Genomic DNA, 19,710 nt, shown 5'->3' on the forward strand with positions numbered 1-19,710 from the left:
TCCGTAATCCATGTTGTTTTCTGTTCTGTGTTTCTTTTGTTTCCTCAGAGGCCCCTGCAAATAAGCGGCAGGGCCAGGGGCTGGTTGGGGGAGGAAGCTGGGGCAGTTATGGGGTAATAGAAAAAAGCCGAAAGAAAAGGTCCACAAAGTGTGCCTATTCCTCCTCCCCCCCAAAATGGAACACCGGTCCTCAAAGTTAATAAAGTTTTGCTTCTTAAAATATTTTAATAAATAGATAAATGTAATCAACACCAATGTCTCATCATTTAACTTGGCATGGAGGGAGTTGAATGGTGGTGGAAATAAGGGGTGGGCTTGGGTGGTCATCCAAGCTCTAAACAAGCCACATGCATGTAGGGATGGCAGGCGAGGGAGGACAGCAGCAGCACAAGCCAAGGCTCTTCATCAGGGTGATTATAACACTAAAAGGGCTGCCACAAAAAGCTCTAAAACTTACCTGCAACTCAGGACAATCCTTTTAGGAAATACCTGCCATTGCACTTGTTCTAGAAGCCAATTCTCTGCAGGATTCAGATTCAACAAAATGAATTAGTTACTAGGGAGGTGAAGTGAGGTAGAAGAGTACAGCCCAGACTGCCAAATAGGTGCATAGGTGCCGGCCCTGCGGCCGAGTGGTTAACTTCGCACGCTCCACTCCGGTGGCCCAGGGTTTTGCTGGTTCAAATCCTGGGCACAGACATGGCATCACTCATCAAGCCATGCTGAGGCAGCGTCCCACATAGCACAACCAGAAGGACCTACAACTAGAATATACAACTATGAACTGGGGGGTTTTGGGGCGAAGAAGAAGAAGAAGGGAAAGAAAAAGAAGATTGGCAACAGCTGTTAGCTCGGGTGCCAATCTTAAAAAAAAAATAGATGCATAAATGCAAAAAGCACCTTGAGAAACTTTTGACAATATAAACTGCTCCCCTAACACATCACATACTCCTCCTCCCTCCAGAAGGTTTTGAGGTGGGAAGGAGTATTCCGTTCAGAGACAAAATTGGTGATGCCTGGGATCAAAAATGGTTCAATTTCTGGGCCGGCCTCGTGGCCAAGTGGTTAAGTTCGCGTGCTCTGCTTCGGCAGCCCAGGGTTTCACCGGTTCGAATCCTGGGTGCGGACATGGCACCACTCATCAGGCCACACTGAGACGGCGTCCCACATGCCACACCTAGAAGGACCCACAACTCAAAATACACAACTATGTACCGGGGAGCTTTGGGGAGAAAAAGGAAAAAATAAAATCTTTAAAAAAAAAAAAAAAGGTTCAATTTCTGCCCTAACAGTGACTGGGAGAGGCAGTTATTAGTCACATTTAATAGGTGGGCAAATGAGACTGTACTAGATCAGGATTCCAAAAAATGCAACACCAAAGTGAGAACTCAGATCTTCTGTATCCTTGCCTTTCAAATACTAAAAACTGTCTCTAACTTAGAGACAAAACAGTTGTGACCTTCAGAACCACATTTCAGCCTACGCCCATAAAAACTACATTCTTAGGCTTTATGAGGGAAGCAGACTTGCTGTTGAGGAGCTACCACCGGGGTGGGCCCTCTAATTCATGTTAGGAAGTTTACACTCCATCCTGTAAGCGAATGAAAGACCATCAGAATTGAATGTGTCTGTTTTTTAAATTATCATAAAATAAAATCTTTTTTTTTCTTTTGATGTATAATTCAGTGAAGGTAGACATTCGTGTAACCACCGCCACTTCAGGACCCAGAACATAAATCTCCTTTCTATCATTCCTTTCTAGCCACACCTTAACTCTACCTCTAACCACAGATCTATTTTCCATCCCTTCAGTTTAGTCCTTTCAAGAATGCCATAGAATACGTAACCTTTTGAGACCAGCTTCTTTAACTCAGCATGCCTTTCGGATTCTTTCAAGTTGTCATGTGAATCGATACTGTTTCTTTGTATTGCTGAACAGGATTCCATTGCATGACTCTACCAGTTTGTTTATCCATTTACCCATTGAAGGATCTTTAGGTTTCCAGTTTTGGGCAACCATGAATAGAGCTGTTATAAACATTCATTTACAGGTTATTGTATTCACTACTCTGGGACAAATACCCAGAAGTGGGATTGCTGGGCTATATGGTAAATGCATGTTTAACTTGATAAGAAACTTCCAAACTATCTTCCAGAGTAGCTGTGCCATTTTACATCCCAAACAGCAAAGTTTCAGAGTTCCACTTGCTCCACATCCTTAATAGCTCTTGAAATTCAGTAATTTTTATTTTAGCCATTCTAACGGGTGTTTAGTGGCATCTCATCATAGCATTTCCATAACAGCTAATGATGTTGAACTTTTTTTTTTTTTTGGAGGAAGATTAGCCCTGAGCTAACTGCTGCCAATCCTCCTCCTTTTGCTAAGGAATGTTGGCCCTGAGCCAACATCCATGCCCATCTTCCTCTACTTTATATGTGGGACGCCCACCACAGCATGGCGTGCCAAGTGGTGCCATGTCCACACCCGGGATCCGAACTGGCAAACCCCGGGCCACTGAAGCAGAACACGCGCACTTAACTGCTGTGCCACCAGGCTGACCCCTTAACATCTTTTTATGTGCTTATTTGTCATACTTAAATCCTCTTTGGTGAAGTTTTTGTAATTGTGTTTTTCATTTACTCACTAGTTGAGTGTTCAGAATTCTTTACATATCTCAGATCCAAGTTCTTTGTCAGATATATGATTTACAAATATCTTCTCCCAGTCCATAGTTTGTCTTCTCATTCTCTCAATTTCTTTCAGAGGAAAAGTTTTACATTTTTATAAAAACAATTCATCATTTTTTTTCTTCTATGGAGGGTGCTTTTCATGTCACATCTAAGAATTCTTCCTCTAACTTAGTGGTTCTCAACCAGGGTGACTTTGCCATCCAGCGACATTGGGCAATGTCTGGACACATTTTGGTTGTCACAACTTGGAGGAGCAGTGCTTACTGGGATCTAATGGGTAAAGGCCAGGGATGCTGCTAAATATCCTACAATGCACTTCCCACAATAAAGAATTATCTGGCCCAAAATGTCAATAGTGCTGCTGCTCAGAAACCCTAATTTAACCTCAGGTCACAAAGATTTTCTTTTATGTTGACCTCTAAAGATTTTATAGTTTTATGTTTTAATTTTAGATCGATGACTCATTTTGAGTTAATTTTTGTATAACGAATGAGGTTTAGATGAAGGTTCATGCTTTAGCATAAGGATGTCCAAATGTTCAATAGACCATGTACTAAAAAGACCGCTTTTATCACTGAATTGCTTTTGCACCTTTCTCAAAAATCAAACAGCCCTAAATGTGTAGGTCTATTTCTGAACTCTCTATTCTATTACATTGTTCTCCTTCTCTTTCCCAATACCAAACCATATTTATTACTGTAGCTTTATAGTTAGTTTTCAAATGGGGTGGTGTGATTCCTCCAACCTTATTCTTTTTCAAAATCGTCTTAGCTATTCTAGTTCATTTGCCCATGTAAATTTTAGAATCAGTCTACCTATATTTACAAAAAAATCCTGCTTGGATTTTGATTGATATTGAGTTATATCTACAGATCAATTTGAGAAGTGACATCTTTACTCAATTGACACTTCCATTCCATGAATACAGTGTCTTTCAATTTACGATTTCTTTTATTAGAGTTTTGTAGTTTCCACCACACAGATTTTGTCAATGTTTTATTAGATTTATGTCTAAGCATTTCATTTTGGGGAGTTATTATAAATAGTATTTTAAAGTTTTAATTTTCTTCTACATTGCTACGATATAGAAATATGATTGATTTTTGTGTGTTGACCTTGTGTTCTGTGACCTTGCTAAATAAGCACATTAGTTCTAGGAGCTTTTTGTAGATTCTTTGAGATTTTCTACACATATAATCATATCATCTGCAAAAAAAGTCAGTTTTATTTCTTTCTTTCCAATCTGTACTCTTTTTATTTCTTTTTCTTGTCTCATTGCACTGGATAAAACTTCTGGTAAAACATTGAACAGAACTGGTGAGAATGGACATCTTTGCCTTTCTCTTAATCTTAGGGGAAAAGTATTCAGTCTTTCACCATTAAATATGACGTTACAACGTAGATTTTTGGAGACAACCTTCATCAGGTTGAGGAAGCTTCCGTCTATTCTTAGTTTGTTGATCATTTTTATCATGGCCGAATGTTGAATTTTGTCAAATGCTTTTTTTGTGTCCATTGATACATGATTTTTCTTCTTTGAACTGTTAATACGGTTGATTACATTGATTGATTTTCAAATATAGAACCAGTCTAGCATTCCCAGGACAAACCTCACTTGTTTGTGGTATGTTATTTCTGGATTGGATTTGCAAAAGATCTTTGAACCTACGTTTATGAGGGATATTGCACTGCAATTTTCTTTTTTCATACTGTCTTTGTCTGATTTTGGTATGACGGTAAAGCTAGCCTCATAAAATAAGTTGAAAAGTGTTTTCTATTTTCTAGAAGAGATTGTGTAGAATTGGTGTTAATTCTTCCTTAAATGTTTGGTAGAATTCTCCAGTGAAAGCACCTGGTAATGGAGATTTCCTTTAGGGGAGGTTTTTAACTATGAATTCAATTTCTATATTAGCTATAGAACTACTCAGGTTATCTATTTTATTTTGGATGACATTTGGTAGTTCGTGGTTTTCAGGAAACTGGTCCATTTCATCTAAGTTGTTAAATGTATGTGCATAAAGTTAGTCTTAGTATTGCCTTAATAACCTTTTAATGAATGTGAGGTCTATATTGATTTCCCCTCTTTCATTCCTGATATTGGCAATTTGAATCTTCTCTCATATTAATGTGTTTAGCCTGGCTAGAAATTTATCAATTGCACTGATCTTTTCAAAGAACCGGTTTTGGGTTTTGTTGTTTTTCTCTGTTCTCTGTTCTTTTTTTTTAATTTCATTGATTGTTGCTGTTTATCATTTTTTCCTTCTGCTTGATTTGAGTTTCTTTTGTTCTTTTTCTAGTTTAAGGTGGAAGCTTAAGTTATTGATTTCAGATCTTTCTTGTTTTCTAATAACAGCAGTTAATGCTGTAAATTTCCCTCAAGTCACTGCTTTTTGCTGTATTCAACTAATTTTGATATACTATATTTTCATTTTCACTCTGTTCAAAATATTTCTAATCACTCGGGATATCTCTTTGACCTATGGATTATTTAGAAGCGTATTACTTAATTTCCAAGTGTTTGGCGATTTTACGATTATTCTTCTGTTATTGATTTCTAGTTTAATTCCATTGTGGTCAGAGAACACGCTCTATATGATTTCAATGATTTTTCATTGGTTAAGCCTTGTTTTATGACCTAGGATACGGTCTATCTTGGGGAATGTTCCATGTGTACTTGAGAAGAATGTGTACTCCTGCTGTTGTTGGGTATTCTATAAACGTCGCTTGGATTCAGTCAATTGATGGGCTTGTTCATTTCTTCAACATCCTTTCTAATTTTGTCAGCTAGTTTCCATCAATTACTGAAGCTATAATTGTAGATTTGTTCATTTCTTCCTTCAGCTCTGTCAGTTTTTGCTTCTTCTATTTTGGGTCTCTGTCATTAGGAGCAAACACATTTAGGATTGTTATGTCTTCTTGGTGAATTGACACTTTCATCAATATATAATGTCCCTCATTAACCCTGGCAATTTTTTTGCTCTGAAGTCAAATTTGTCTGATGTTAATATAGCCAATCCGACTTTCTTTTGATTAGTTTTTGAATGGTATCTGTTTCCATCTTATTGCTTTTAACCTATCTATATAATTATATTTGAAGTTTCTATAGGTGGCATATGGTTGAGTCGTGTTTTTAATCCATTCTGACAATCTCTGTTTTTTCATTGATGTGTTTATAGCACTTAATATAATATTGATATGACATGATTTAGGTTTTCCATTGTACTATTTCTTTTCTGTTTGGTCTCTCTGATTTTTATTCCTCTTTCCCTTTTCCTGCCTTCTTTTGGATTATTTGAACACTTTAATATATAATTTTAATTTATCTATTGTGACTTTGACATCACTTTGTATAATTTTTTTAGTAGTCACTCTAGGGATACAAAATACATACTTTTTGTAGCCTATTTAGAATCAGTATTTTACCAATTGAATTGCACTGTAAAAACCTTATCAGCATATGGGGCCCTTAACCCTCTCCACTTTATGCTGTCATTGTCTTATGTATTATATCTACATACAATGAAAATCTCAACAGAAAATGTTGTAATTTTTGTTTTCAATCAAAACTCAAGAGAAGAAAAATAGTCTATTATATTTACCCAAGTATTCACCAGTTTTGTTGTTCTTCCTTCATTCCAAATATTCCAATTTCCCTTCTGGTATCATTTCATTTCCATATGAAGAAATTCCTCTAGCAATTCTTTTTCAGCAGGTCTGCTTACGATGAATTTTCTTAGTTTTCCTTCATCTGAAATTGTGTTTTAAATTTTACTTTCATTTCTGAAGCATATTTTTTCTAGATATTGAATTCTAGGTTGATGAATCTTTCAGCACTTGAAAAACTTTGTGTTGCCTCCTCCTGATCTACAGTTTCTGATGAGAAATCTGCAGTCATTCAAATTGTTGTTCCCCTTTCTTTCTGGATACTTTCAAGTTTTTTCTTTGTCTTTATTTTTCAACAGTTTGATTATGATGCATCTATCTATGGGTTTCTTTTGGTTTATCCTGGTTGGGATTTACTCATTTTCTTGAATCTATAAGTTGGTGTCTTTCATCAAACTTGGGAATTTTTCAGCCATATTTCTTCAGAGATTTTTTTCAGCACTGCTTTCTCCTCTCCTGATGGAATGCCAATGGCACGACTGATAGACCTTTTATTGTTGTCCCACATGTACCTGAGGCACTGTTTATTTTTCCTCCAATCTTTTTTCTCTGTTGTTCATATTGCATAATTTCTATTTACCTACCTTCAAGTTTACTGACTCTTGCTTCTGACATTTCACTTCTGCTATTAAGTCCATCCGGCGAATTTCTTTTTTTAAATTTCACTTGTATTTTTCAATTCTGAAGTTGCGACTTGGTTTCTACTTCTTTATATCTTCTATTTATTTGATGAGACTTTGTATTTTAACATTTGTCCCAAGAGTGTTTGCGACTGTTCATTTGAGATTTTAACAGTAGCTGATGTAAAGTCATTGTCAGATAACTGCAACATCCACATCCTTCTGTCACTGATATCTTGTCTTTTGCTATGCAAGTTGAGATGTTTGGTTCTTTGAATGCCTGGTAATTCTGGAGTATATCTTGGACATTTTGAATATGACATTATAAAGCTCTAGGTCTTGCTTAAATTGTATGGAAAACATATTTTTGCTTTACCAGTCAATCTGATTAAGTTCAGGCCACACATTCCCACCAACCTTCTATGGGCTGATGGTCCAATGTCAGTTCAGTTTTTAAAGACTTTGCAGTGTTATTCAGATCCGTCTGGTGTGTGTTTCACTAAGTGGTCAATCTGAAAACTAGATGGATGCCTGTTAGCTCAGTTCTCAAATTCTTGGTATGCTAATTAGGATCTGATCAACACATGCACAGGTTAGTGGTGCATATCCAGGAACTCATAAAAAAACTTCATGGGGTCACTTTCCTGAGCCCCTACCTCACATCCTCCCCATTACACTCCTAATTCCTGGGACTTCCCTTTCACTCCTCTCAGTGGAAATTGTTCACTTCTGCAATTGTGTCACACTGGAGGCAAGCAGTGGGAGGAGAGAGAGACAAAAATGCAACAGTGGTAGCTGTGCCCTCTTGTGGCCACAGTTCCATCAAATAGAGATTAAGGATCCTCTCCCAAGAGTATTGGTTCCTGAAGGCTCCCATTACTACCACTGTTGCTGCCACTGCCTGACTGCCCAGGGATTGGGATGTGAGATAAGAGAGGAATAAAGAAAAAATGGGGGACTTTCCACCATCTCACTTCTTAAGCCAGAACAAGAGGGCTTCTCCTAGACCTCTCTGTCTGTACCACACTGCTCACTTCCAGGTTTCCAGCTGCATTAAGTTCAGGTTGAGGAATCCAAGACGTGGGGGAAAAAGTAGGAAACTCACCACTGGTTTGTTTGTTCCTCCGATTCTGGTGTTCTTCTCCAATCTTCCTGCAGCTATTTACTTTTCAGAATTCTCAAATAGCTGGGCCATGCATTCTGTCCAGGTTTAATGATTGTGTTCAGTAAGAAACAAAGACTGTCAGGCACTTAACCATCTTACCCAGGACTGTAATCTAGAATTGAATTTTAAATAAATCATTCTGGTGGTTGTATGGAGGATGGATTTGAAGGGAACATGATTGAAGACAGGGAGACCAGTTAAGAAAATACTGTAGAGATCTAGGCAATAGATGAGATCTCAAACCTGAGCAAAGGTGGTAGAGATTATGATGAGAATGCCAAATCAAGAAATATTTGGGAGGTAAAATCACCAAGAATTAATGAGGTCACCCTCTTATAAGGCCATAATTGAAATATGTAAGCAAGAAATTGAAAGTGAGGGGATCTCATCAAAATGGCAGTGTAAGCAGACTCTGAACTCATCTCCCATGAACACAACCAGGTTACAGATACTTTTTGAAAAACTACCCTGGATAGAAAACTGAAAACAGGGCTGGCCCCGTGGCCGAGTGGTTAAGTTCACGTGCTCTGCTTCAGCGGCCCAGGGTTTCACTGGTTCAGATCCTGGGCATGGACATGGCACTGCTCATTAGGCCACTTTGAGGCAGCATCCCACATACCACAACTAGAAGGACCCACAACTAAAATATATAACTATGTACTTGGGGGATTTGGAGAGAAAAAGCAGAAAAAAAAAAGATTGGCAACAGTTGTTAGCTCAGGTGCCAATCTTTAAAAAAAAATAGAAGAAGATTGGCAACAGTTGTTAGCTCAGGTGCCAATCTTTAAAAAAATTTAAAAAAGCTTAAGAGAATAGAAATCATACAATGTCTACTCTCAAACCACAATGAAACTAAACTATCAATCAATAACAGAAAGATTGCTGGAAAACCCCAAAATACTGGGAGATTAAACAACAGAAAAAAGAAAAAAAGAAAACTGAAAACTGGATAAAAACAACCCCCACAACAAGGGACCGTCCTGACTAAGGCAGAAGAGGCAGAAATTCCTGCTGTAGAGAAAAAAAGCCACCTTTAGGAGAGGCAGAGATTCTCAGCCAGGCAGGTGGAAGCCAGCCTAAGGTGGGCAGCCCTCCCTGGAGGAGTGAGGTCTGGAGCGGGTGCCAATACTGCTATGAGCATCCTTCAGACTCAGCACAACTGAGACGAGGGTCTTACTACCTGGCTTCACTGGCTATTAACTGCAGTGGGGATACCCCCAGAAAAGCTATTGGATGAAAGCCAAAAAGACCTGGGGCTTAAAGGACCCATGCACAAACTCACCCATCTCAGCAACCTAAAATCACCAGAGAGAAGGCTGACAGTCCTTTGGTGAAAAGAGATTCACCTGGTGGGCTCTGGGGGCATCTTGGTGAGAGGAGGGGCCTCTCCAGAGACTGAGACATTAGGGAGGGCCATTGTTCTGACCTGCTACAGGCGTGCTGACAGACCCCAGGTGGATGCCACTGAGGTTCTTCCCCTGGCCTGTTAGCCCAGGGGTCTGCCACACCCACTAGAGTGCAGATTTAATCCAGTTCAGCCAGGGCAGGCAGCCCACCCTAGGAACTGGCCCCACCCAACAGCAAGCCCTCAGGCTACTTGTCGGCCTGCATTGACTGGGTGCCTTGATCCTCTACAGGCAGGGAAGTGTGTCCTCCTCTGTGGGGCAGGGCCTGTGTGAGGACCAGGTGAACTGTGTGGGGCACTGGTGGAGAGGTGGGAGCCTCTGCAGTGGGGCCTTGGGGTATGCTCCAGGGGGTTGGGAAGTGTGCATGGACCAGGACTGTGTTGACGGTGTGTGTGGACCTGTAGGGGGTGAAGCTTAGCAGCAGCAGAAGACCTGTGCTTCACAAATAGCCAGAAAAAGGATCAGCCCCACCTTCCAAAGCCTGAAACAATTGAGTGCTCCTGTGCCTAGGGCCAGGCCCACTCAGCTGCACTCCTAAGAGAACTTACAACAGCCTTGTAGGCCTGAGGCCTATAGCAACTGTAAGCCCCTGAGCCTACCAACCAGCTACAATGGGTACCTACCCAATTAACAGGAAAACTCCAACAGGAGTGTGCTCTTAGACCTTGTAGTAAATGGTGCTGAGGCTCCCCAAACTGGATTTACAAACAGCTGGCCAGGGAAGGAAAGAATAGACTCCCTTGGTACCTGCAGTAAGAGCAACCCTGCCACAGCAGAAGGACACAAGTAAAACACAAAGGGGTCACTCCTGGATCATTTGGACTGGTGACCAGAGGGAAGCACAATGCTGGGCCTCAAAAGGCATCTTTTACATAAGGCCACTTCTCCAAGATCAGGAGACACAGCTGACTCACCTAATACATAGAAATAAGCACAGAGAAAGAGGCATAATGAGGAGACAAAAGAATACATTCCAAGCAAGGGAACAGGACAAAACCCCAGAAAATGGACTAAATGAAACAGAAATGAGTGACCTACCCGACAAAGAGTTCAAACAAAATCTCATAAGGATGCTCACAGATATTGGGAGAAGACTGGATGAACACAGTGAGCTCATCAACAAAGAACTGGAAAATATAAAAAAGAACCAATCAGAAATAAAGAATACAATACTGGAAATGAAAAATTATCTAGAGGGACTCAATAACAGAATACAGGATACAGAAGAACGGACCAGTGAGCTAAATGAAAGACTAGAGGAAATCAGCCAAGCTGAACAGAAAAAAGAAAACAGAATTAGACAGAATTAGAACAGTCTAAGGGAACTCTGGGACAATATCAAGCACACTAACAATCGTATTATAGGTGTCCTAGAAGGACAAGAGAGAGACAAAGGGGCAGAAAATTTATTTGAAGAAACAATAAATGAAAATTTTCCAAACCTAAGGAAGGAAACAGACATCCAAGTACAGGAAGCACAGAGAGCTCCAAAAAAGATATTCCCAAAGAGGCCCACACCAAGACACATAATTAAAATGTCCAAAATTAAAGATAAAGAGAGAATCCTAAAAGCAGCAAGAGAAGGGCAACAAGTAACATACAAAGGAAAGCCCATAAGGCTATCAGCAGACTTTTCAGCCGAAACCCTACAGGCAAGAAGAGAATGGCATGACATATTTAAAGTGCTAAAAGGAAAAAACCTACAGCAGAAAATACTCTATCCATCAAGGTTGTCATTCAGAATGGAAGAAGAGATAAAGAGCTTCCCAGACAAGCAAAAATTAAAGGAGTTTATCACCAAGAAACCAGTTCTACAAGAAATGCTGAAGGGACTTATTTAAGTGGGAAAGTGATGATGACAAATAGGGATAAAAAAATTATCAAAAAAAACAGGCAAAAAATCATTGGTAAAGGTAAAGATATAGTAGAGATAGCAGATCAACCACCTGTGAAGATAATAAGGTTACAAGACAAAAGTACTAAAATTACCTATTTCAATGATAAGAGGGTAATGGATAGACACACACAAAGCAAGAGATTAGATATGATTTCAAAAACATAAAATGTGGGAATGAAAAAGTAGAACTTTTAGAAAGAGGTCAAGCTAAAGAGTCTACTAACTCAATATAGACTGTTATATACATAGAACATTATATAGGAACCTCATGGTAATCACAAATCAGAAACCTATAATAAGTAAGCAAATAAGTAAGACAAAAGAAATCAAACATATTACTAAAGAAGGCCAACAAACCACGAGGGAAGAGAGAAAAAGAAAAGGACAGAGAAGGACTACTAAAACAACTGGGAAAAAAAAGTAACAAAGTGGCAATAAATACATATTTATCAATAGCTACTTTAAATGTCAATGGACTAAATGCTCCAATCAAAAGGCATAGGGTGGCCAACTAGATAAAAAAACAAGACCCACATATATGCTGCACACAAGAGACACACTTCAGACCTAAAGACACTCACAAACTGAAGGTGAAAGGATGGACAAGGATATTCCATGCAAATAGCAAAGAAAAGAAAGCAGAGGTAGCAATACTTATATCAGACAAAATAGACATTAAAATGAAAACTAACAAGAGACAAAGAAGGGCTCTACATAATCATAAAGGGAACAATCCAACAAGAAGATATAATACTTATAAATATCTATGCACCCAACATGGAAACACCCAAATACATAAAGGAATTATTAACAGACATAAAAGGAGAAATAGACAGTAACACAATAATAGTAGGGAACTTTAATACTCCACTTACACCAATGGATAGATCATTCAAACAGAAGATCAGTAAAGAAACATTGGCCTTAAGTGACACACTTGACCAGATGGACTTAGTTGATATATATAGAACATTCTATCCAAAAAACACAAAATATACATTCTTTTCAATTATACACGGAACATTCTTCAGGATTGATCACATATTAGGCCATAAAACAAGTCTCAATAAATTTAAGAAGATCGAAATAATACCATCCATCTTTTCTGACCACAAAGGTATGAAACTAGAAATCAACTACAGGAAGAAAACCAGAAAAGCCAGAAAAATGTGGAGATTAAACAAAATGCTACTGAACAACAATTGGATCAATGAAGAAATCAAAGGAGAAATCAAAAAAATTCCTGGAGACAAATGAAAATGAAAATGAAAATACGACATGCCACAATCTGTGGGATACAGCAAAAGCGGTTCTAAGAGGGAAGTTTATAGCAATTCAGGCCTACCTCAACAAAGAAGAAAAATCCCAAATAGACAATCTAACAGTAAATCTAAAGGTACTGGAAAAAGAAGAACAAACAAATCCCAAAATCAGCAGAAGGAAGGAAATAATAAAAATCAGAGCAGACATAAACAAAATAGAGACTAAAAACAAATAGAAAAATTAATAAAACCAAGAGCTAGTTCTTTGAAAAGATAAACAAAATTGACAAAACCTTAGCTAGACTCCCCAAGAAAAAAGAGAGAAGGCTCAAATAAATAAAATCAGAAATGAAGAGGAGAAATTACAAAGGACACCTCAGAAATACAAAAGATAATAAGAGAATAGTATGAAAAGCTATATGCCAACAAATTGGATAATCTAGAAGAAATGGATAAATTCTTAGGAACATACAACCTTCCAAAACTGGACCAAGGAGAAGTAGAGAATTTGATTAAACCGATCACCAGTAAGGAGATCGAAACAGCAATCAAAAACCTCCCAAAAAATAAAAGTCCAGGACCAGACGGCTTCCCTGGTGAATTCCACCAAATGTTCAAAGGAGACATAATATCTATCCTTCCCAAACTCTTCCAAAAAATTGAAGAGGGGAGGCTTCCTAACTCATTCTATGAAGCCAACATTATCCTGATACCAAAACCAGACAAGGACAACACAAAAAAAGAAAATTACAGGCCAATTTCACTCATGAACATCAATGCAAAAATCCTCAACAAAATACTAGCAAATCGAATACAACAATACATTAAAAAGATCATACATCATGATCAAGTGGGTTTCATTCCAGGGATGCAGGGATGGTTCAACATCTACAAATCTATCAACGTGATATACACCACATTAACAAAATGAAGAATAAAAATCACATGATCATCTCAATAGATGCAGAGAAAGCATTTGACAAGATACAGCATCCATTTATGATAAAAACTCTAAATAAAATGGGTATAGAAGGAAAATACCTCAACATAATAAAGGCCATATATGACAAACCCACAGCAAGTATCATTCTCAATGGAGAAAAACTGAAAGCTATCCCTCTAAGAACAGGAACCAGACAAGGATGCCCACTGTCACCACTCTTATTTAACATAGTATTGGAAGTCCTAGCCAGAACCATCAGGCAAGAAAAAGAAATAAAAGGGATCGATATTGGAAAAGAAGAGGGGCTGGCCCCGTGGCCGAGTGGTTGGGTTCGCGCGCTCCGCTGCAGGCGGCCCAGTGTTTCATTGGTTCGAATCCTGGGCGCGGACATGGCACTGCTCATCGGACCACGCTGAGGCAGCGTCCCACATGCCACAACTAGAAGAACCCACAACGAAGAATACACAGCTGTGTACCGGGGGGCTTTGGGGAGAGAAAGAAAAAAATAAAATCTTTAAAAAAATAAAAATAAAAAATAAAAAAGAAAAAAGAAAAAAAAGAAAAAAAGGAAAAGAAGAAGTAAAACTGTCACTCTTTGCAGGAGACAGGATTTTATATATAGAAAACCCTAAGGAATCTACTAAAAAACTTTTAGAAAAAATAAAGGAATACAGTCAAGTCCCAGGATACAAAATCAACATACAAAAATGGGTTGCATTTCTATACACTAACAACAAAGTAGCAGAAAGAGAAATTAAGAATACAATTCCATTTACAATTGAAACAAAAAGAATAAACTACCTAGGAATAAACTCAGCCAAAGAGGTGAAAGATCTGTACACTGGAAACTATAAAACATTGTTGAAAGAAATCGAAGAAGACACAAAGAAATGGAAAGATATTCCGTGCTCCTGGATTGGAAGAATTAACATCGTCAAAATGTCCATACTTCCTAAAGCAATCTATAGATTCAATGCAATCACTATCAAAGGTCCAACAACATTTTTCACAGAAATAGAACAAAGAATCCTAAAATTTATATGGAACAACAAAAGACCCCGAATAGCCAAAGGATTCCTGAGAAAAAAGAACAAAGCTGGAGATATCACAGTCCCTGATTTCAGAATATACTACAAAGCCACAGTAACCAAAACAGCATGGTACTGGCACAAAAACAGACACACAGATCAATGGAACAGAATTGAGAGCCCAGAAGTAAACCCACACATTTATGGACAGCTAATATTTGACAAGGGAGCCAAAAGCAAACAATGGAGAAAGGAGAGTCTCTTCAATAAATAGTGTTGGGAGAACTGGACAGCCACATGCAAAAGGATGAGAGTAGACCATTACCTTACACCATGCACAAAAATCAACTAAAATGGATTAAAGACTTGAATGTAAGACCTGAAACCATGAAACTTCTAGAAGAAAACATAAGTGGTACACTCTTTGACATCAGTCTTAGTAGCATATTTTCAAGTACCAGGTCTGACTGGGCAAGGGAAACAAAAGAAAAAATGAACAAATGGGACTATATCAAACTAAAAAGCTTCTGCACAGCAAAGGAAACCATCGACAAAACGAAAAGACAACCTGACAATTGGGAGAAGATATTTGCAAACCATATATCAGATAAGGGGTTAATATCAAAAATATACAAAGAACTCATACATCTCAACAACAAAAAAAGCAACAACCCAATTAAAAAATGGGCAAAAGATCTGAACAGAGATTTCTCCAAAGAAGATATACGGATGGCCAACAGGCATATGAAAAGATGCTCAACATCATTAGCTATCGGGGAAATGCAAATCAAAACTACAATGAGGGATCACCTCACTCCGGTCAGAATGGCTATAATTAACAACACAGGAAACAAGTGTTGGAGAGGATGTGGAGAGAAGGGAACCCTCGTACACTGCTGGGGGAGTGCAAACTGGTACAGCCACTATGGAAAGCAGTATGGAGTAGCCTCAGAAAATTAAGAATAGATCTACCATATGATCCAGCTATCCCACTGCTGGGTATTTATCCAAAGAACTTGAAAACACAAATGCATAAAGATATGTGCACCCCTATGTTCACTGCAGCATTATTCACAATAGCTAAGACTTGGAAGCAACCTAGGCGCCCATCAAGGAACGAATGGATAAAGAAGATGTGGTATATATATATATACACAATGGAATACTACTCAGCCATAAGAAATGATGAAATCTGGCCATTTGCGACAACATGGATGGATCTGGAGGGTATTATACTAAGTGAAATAAGTCAGAGGGAGAATGTCAAATACTGTATGATCTCACTCATAAGTAGAAGATAAAAACAATGGCAAACAAACACATAGCAATGGAGATTGGATTGGTGGTTACCAGAGGGGAAGGGGGTAGGGCAAAAGGCATGATTAGGCTGACATGTGTGGTGATGGACTATAATTAGTCTTTGGGTGGTGAACATGATGTAATCTACACAGAATTCAAAATATATTACAGTGTACATCTGAAAGCTATATAATGTTATAAGCCAATGTTACTGCAATAAAATAAAAAAAAGAAACTGAAAATGATCAAGACTGATGGCTCCGTTTAAAAAAAATAAAGTACTTAGGAATAAATTTAACAACAGAAATACAAAACGTATACTCTGATAACTATAAAACATTGTTGAAAAGAATTAAAGACCTAAATAAAAGGAAAGACATACCATGTTGTAGTGTAAGCCTCTGACACTTGGTTTTTCTCTTTTTTGTAATGCAAGTGTCTGATTTACCCACTTAAAATATGGCTATCTTAAATAAACACATTGCTAGCCACTCCCCTCCCCCCTAACTTTGTTTCAGAGATCTTGGTTGATTTTGATAACTGACCGTTTGGGCCCACTGCTTTTTCCCTTCCTGTGCTTTAAATTCCTGCTCTTATGTTTTAAATTCGCCAGTAAAGCCCATGAAACACTGGGTCCCCACCCTCAACCTCAATAAAAGCAAAACCCCAGGCCCACCTGCACACACTCTCTCCCCTCAACCTTGCTGGGTGGCCCCAGGTGTGCTGTGTAATTTCCAGAACCTAAGTAATCAACCTTGTCTCTTTCAGAGTTTCCTGATGGTTATTGCTGAGGGCATCTTACAATCATAATAAGAACCAGAAGGTTCTTAAGTGGCCAGTCCAGCTACAACAGTGGTTATCAGCAGGCTGAGACAACACAAAACACACGTTTATAGTAGAAGATTTAATATGGTTAAGACGGCAATACTCCCCAAATTGACCTATACATTCAATACAATCTCTATCAGAATTCCAGGTTTCTTTTTAGAAATTGACAAGCTGATGCTAACATTCACATAGAAATGTGAAGGACCCAGAATAACTACAACAATTTTGAAAAAGAGGAACAAAGTTTGAGAACTCACATTTCCTGATTTCAAAACTCACTAGAAAACTACAATAACCAAAATAGTGTGGAGCTGGCATATAGGTAAATGGAATAGAATTGACAGTCCAGAAACAAGCTCTCACATTTACAGCTAATTAATCGTCAACAAGGGTGCCAAGACAATTAAGTGGAGAAAGTATAGTTTTTTTTAATTAAAAGATTTTCTTTTTTAAAGATTGGCACCTGAGCTAACATCTGTTGCCAATCTTTCCCTTTTCTCTTTTCTTCTTCTCCCCAAAGTCCCCAGTACATAGTTGTATATTCTAGTTGTGGGTCCTTCTGGTTGTGGCATGTGGGATGCCACCTCAGCATGGCCTGATGAGTGGTGCCAGGTCTGCACCCAGGATCTGAACCAGTGAAACCCTGGGCCACCAAAGCAGAGGGTGCAAACTTAACCATTCAGCCACGGGGCCGGCCCCAAGAAAGTAAACTTTTTTTCAACAAATGCTGCTGGGGCAATTGGATATCCACAGTCAAGAAAATAAAGTTAGACCACCACATCACATCACATACAAAAATTAATTCAAAATAGATTTAAAACCTAAATGTAAGAGCTAAAACTATAAAATTTCTAGAAGAAAACATGAGGGTAAATCTTCATGACCTTGGATTAGGCATTGGTTTCTTAGATATGACACAAAAAAGTATCCAAAAAATAGATAAATTAGACTTCATCAAAATTAAAAACTTTTATGCTTCAAATAACACTATCAAGAAAGTGAAAAGACAATCCATAAAATCAGAGAAAATATTTGCAAATCATATATATGATCCAGAATATATAAAGAGCTCTTACCAACCAATAATAAAAAGACAACCCAATTAAAAATGGGCAAAGAATCTGAATAGACATCTCTCTAAAGAGGATACACAAATGGTGAAAAAGCACATGAAAAAAATGCTCAACATCATTAGCCATCAGGCAAATGCAAATCAAAACCACAACATGATATAACTTCACACCCACTAGGATGGCTCTAATTAAAAAGACAGATGATGATAAGTGTTAGAGAGAATGCAGAGAAACTGGAACCCTCATATACTGGTGGGAATGTAAAATAGGGCATGATCCAGCAATTCTACTCCTAAGGATATATACAAGAGAAATGAAAACATATGTCCACACAAAAACTTATACATAAATGTTCATAGCAGAACTATTCATAATAGCAGAGAAGAGGAAACAACCCAGATTTTCATCAACTGATGATTGGATAAACAAAATGTGGTATATCCATACAATAGAATATTATTCAGCAATAAAACGAAATGAAGTAATGACACATACTACAATATGGACGAACCTTGAAAGAGAAAGAAGCCAGACACAAAAGCCTCTATATTGTATGATTTAATTTACATGAAATGTCCAGAATAGGCAAGTCTATACTGACAGAAAGTAAATTAGTGGTTGCCTAGGGCTGAGGGGGTGGGTGAGACTGGGACTGACTGCTAACGGGTATGGGTTTTCTTTTTGGGGTGATGAAAATGTTACAAAAGTAGATTGTGGTGATAGATGTACAACTCTGTGAACATATAAGCACATACCAAACAAGGCACCCATTCAAAGTGTGCAATTCAATTGAATGCATGCATTGTATGGTATGTGAATTATATCTCAATAAAACTGTTAAAAACGCATAAGGTTACAAAGAAACCCAGTTATTTTGAACTAGAGTCATCAAAATATAAATTCTTGATAGAAATAGAGGTGCTTCCTTAATAAGGCACTAAATAACAAGATCCACATCTAATAGCTATCAATTTTGAAGTAATGATGAGTGTAAAATAAATTTTTAGACATATGCAACAATAACAAAAATGATTGACAATTCCGTTAGCATCTCTAAAGAACAACAGGGTTGGAAAAGAGGGGGTGGCGGATTATCAAACTAGTTACTTTTTTCCCCTGATGAAGCTCCAGAATTAAAAAGCAGGTACAGGACACTTCCTTTCAGCAAGAGGGATTCCAGCCCAGTGCTTTTAGCATGTTTATGCAAAGTTGGCTGTGCCAGCCAAAACACTGCCAAGCAGCTTGGACCTCGCTGGCTGTACCTTTTAGTCATCTTGCAAAGCAGTGGAATGGGGCAGGAAGGAACCCATTGATGTCTGGTTGTCAAGGCAAAGCAAGTTGGGAGGGGGGAATGGGAAAGTGACACAAAGAGAAAGAAAGCACTAAGAAATCTAAAGCCTTGGCATACTCTCCCTCCTGTCCCCAGTCAGAAAAGGTGATGTGACCAGACTAGCATGGAGAGTCTCGGGCCAGAATTGGGGAGGTATTTTCCCCATAACTTCTCCATTGACTGTCCCTTCCACCAGATATCCACCCTCAGGACTGATATTCAAAATATTTGACAAGTGGTAACAAAAGGCCAGTGACCAATCAGAACAGTTGCCAGCCCCAGTACTAGACTAAAGTCCTAGAGGTCTGCTGTGACAGACATTACTTGCTTCAGTTGCTAGATTGTGGGGAGGTCCTAGAAGCAAGATTAAGGCAGTGGCTCTTCATCAACTGGCACAGAGGATGTTCAAGCCCTCTGTTAACAATTGAGATAGCTGTACTAGTACACATCATCCCAATGATAGGATAGAGAGAGAGAGTAGAACCTCCTTAAGGCTTTATGAATG

The sequence above is a fragment of the Equus quagga genome, chromosome 10, assembly GCF_021613505.1.
Source record: "Equus quagga isolate Etosha38 chromosome 10, UCLA_HA_Equagga_1.0, whole genome shotgun sequence".
Taxonomy (NCBI): Eukaryota; Metazoa; Chordata; class Mammalia; order Perissodactyla; family Equidae; genus Equus; species Equus quagga.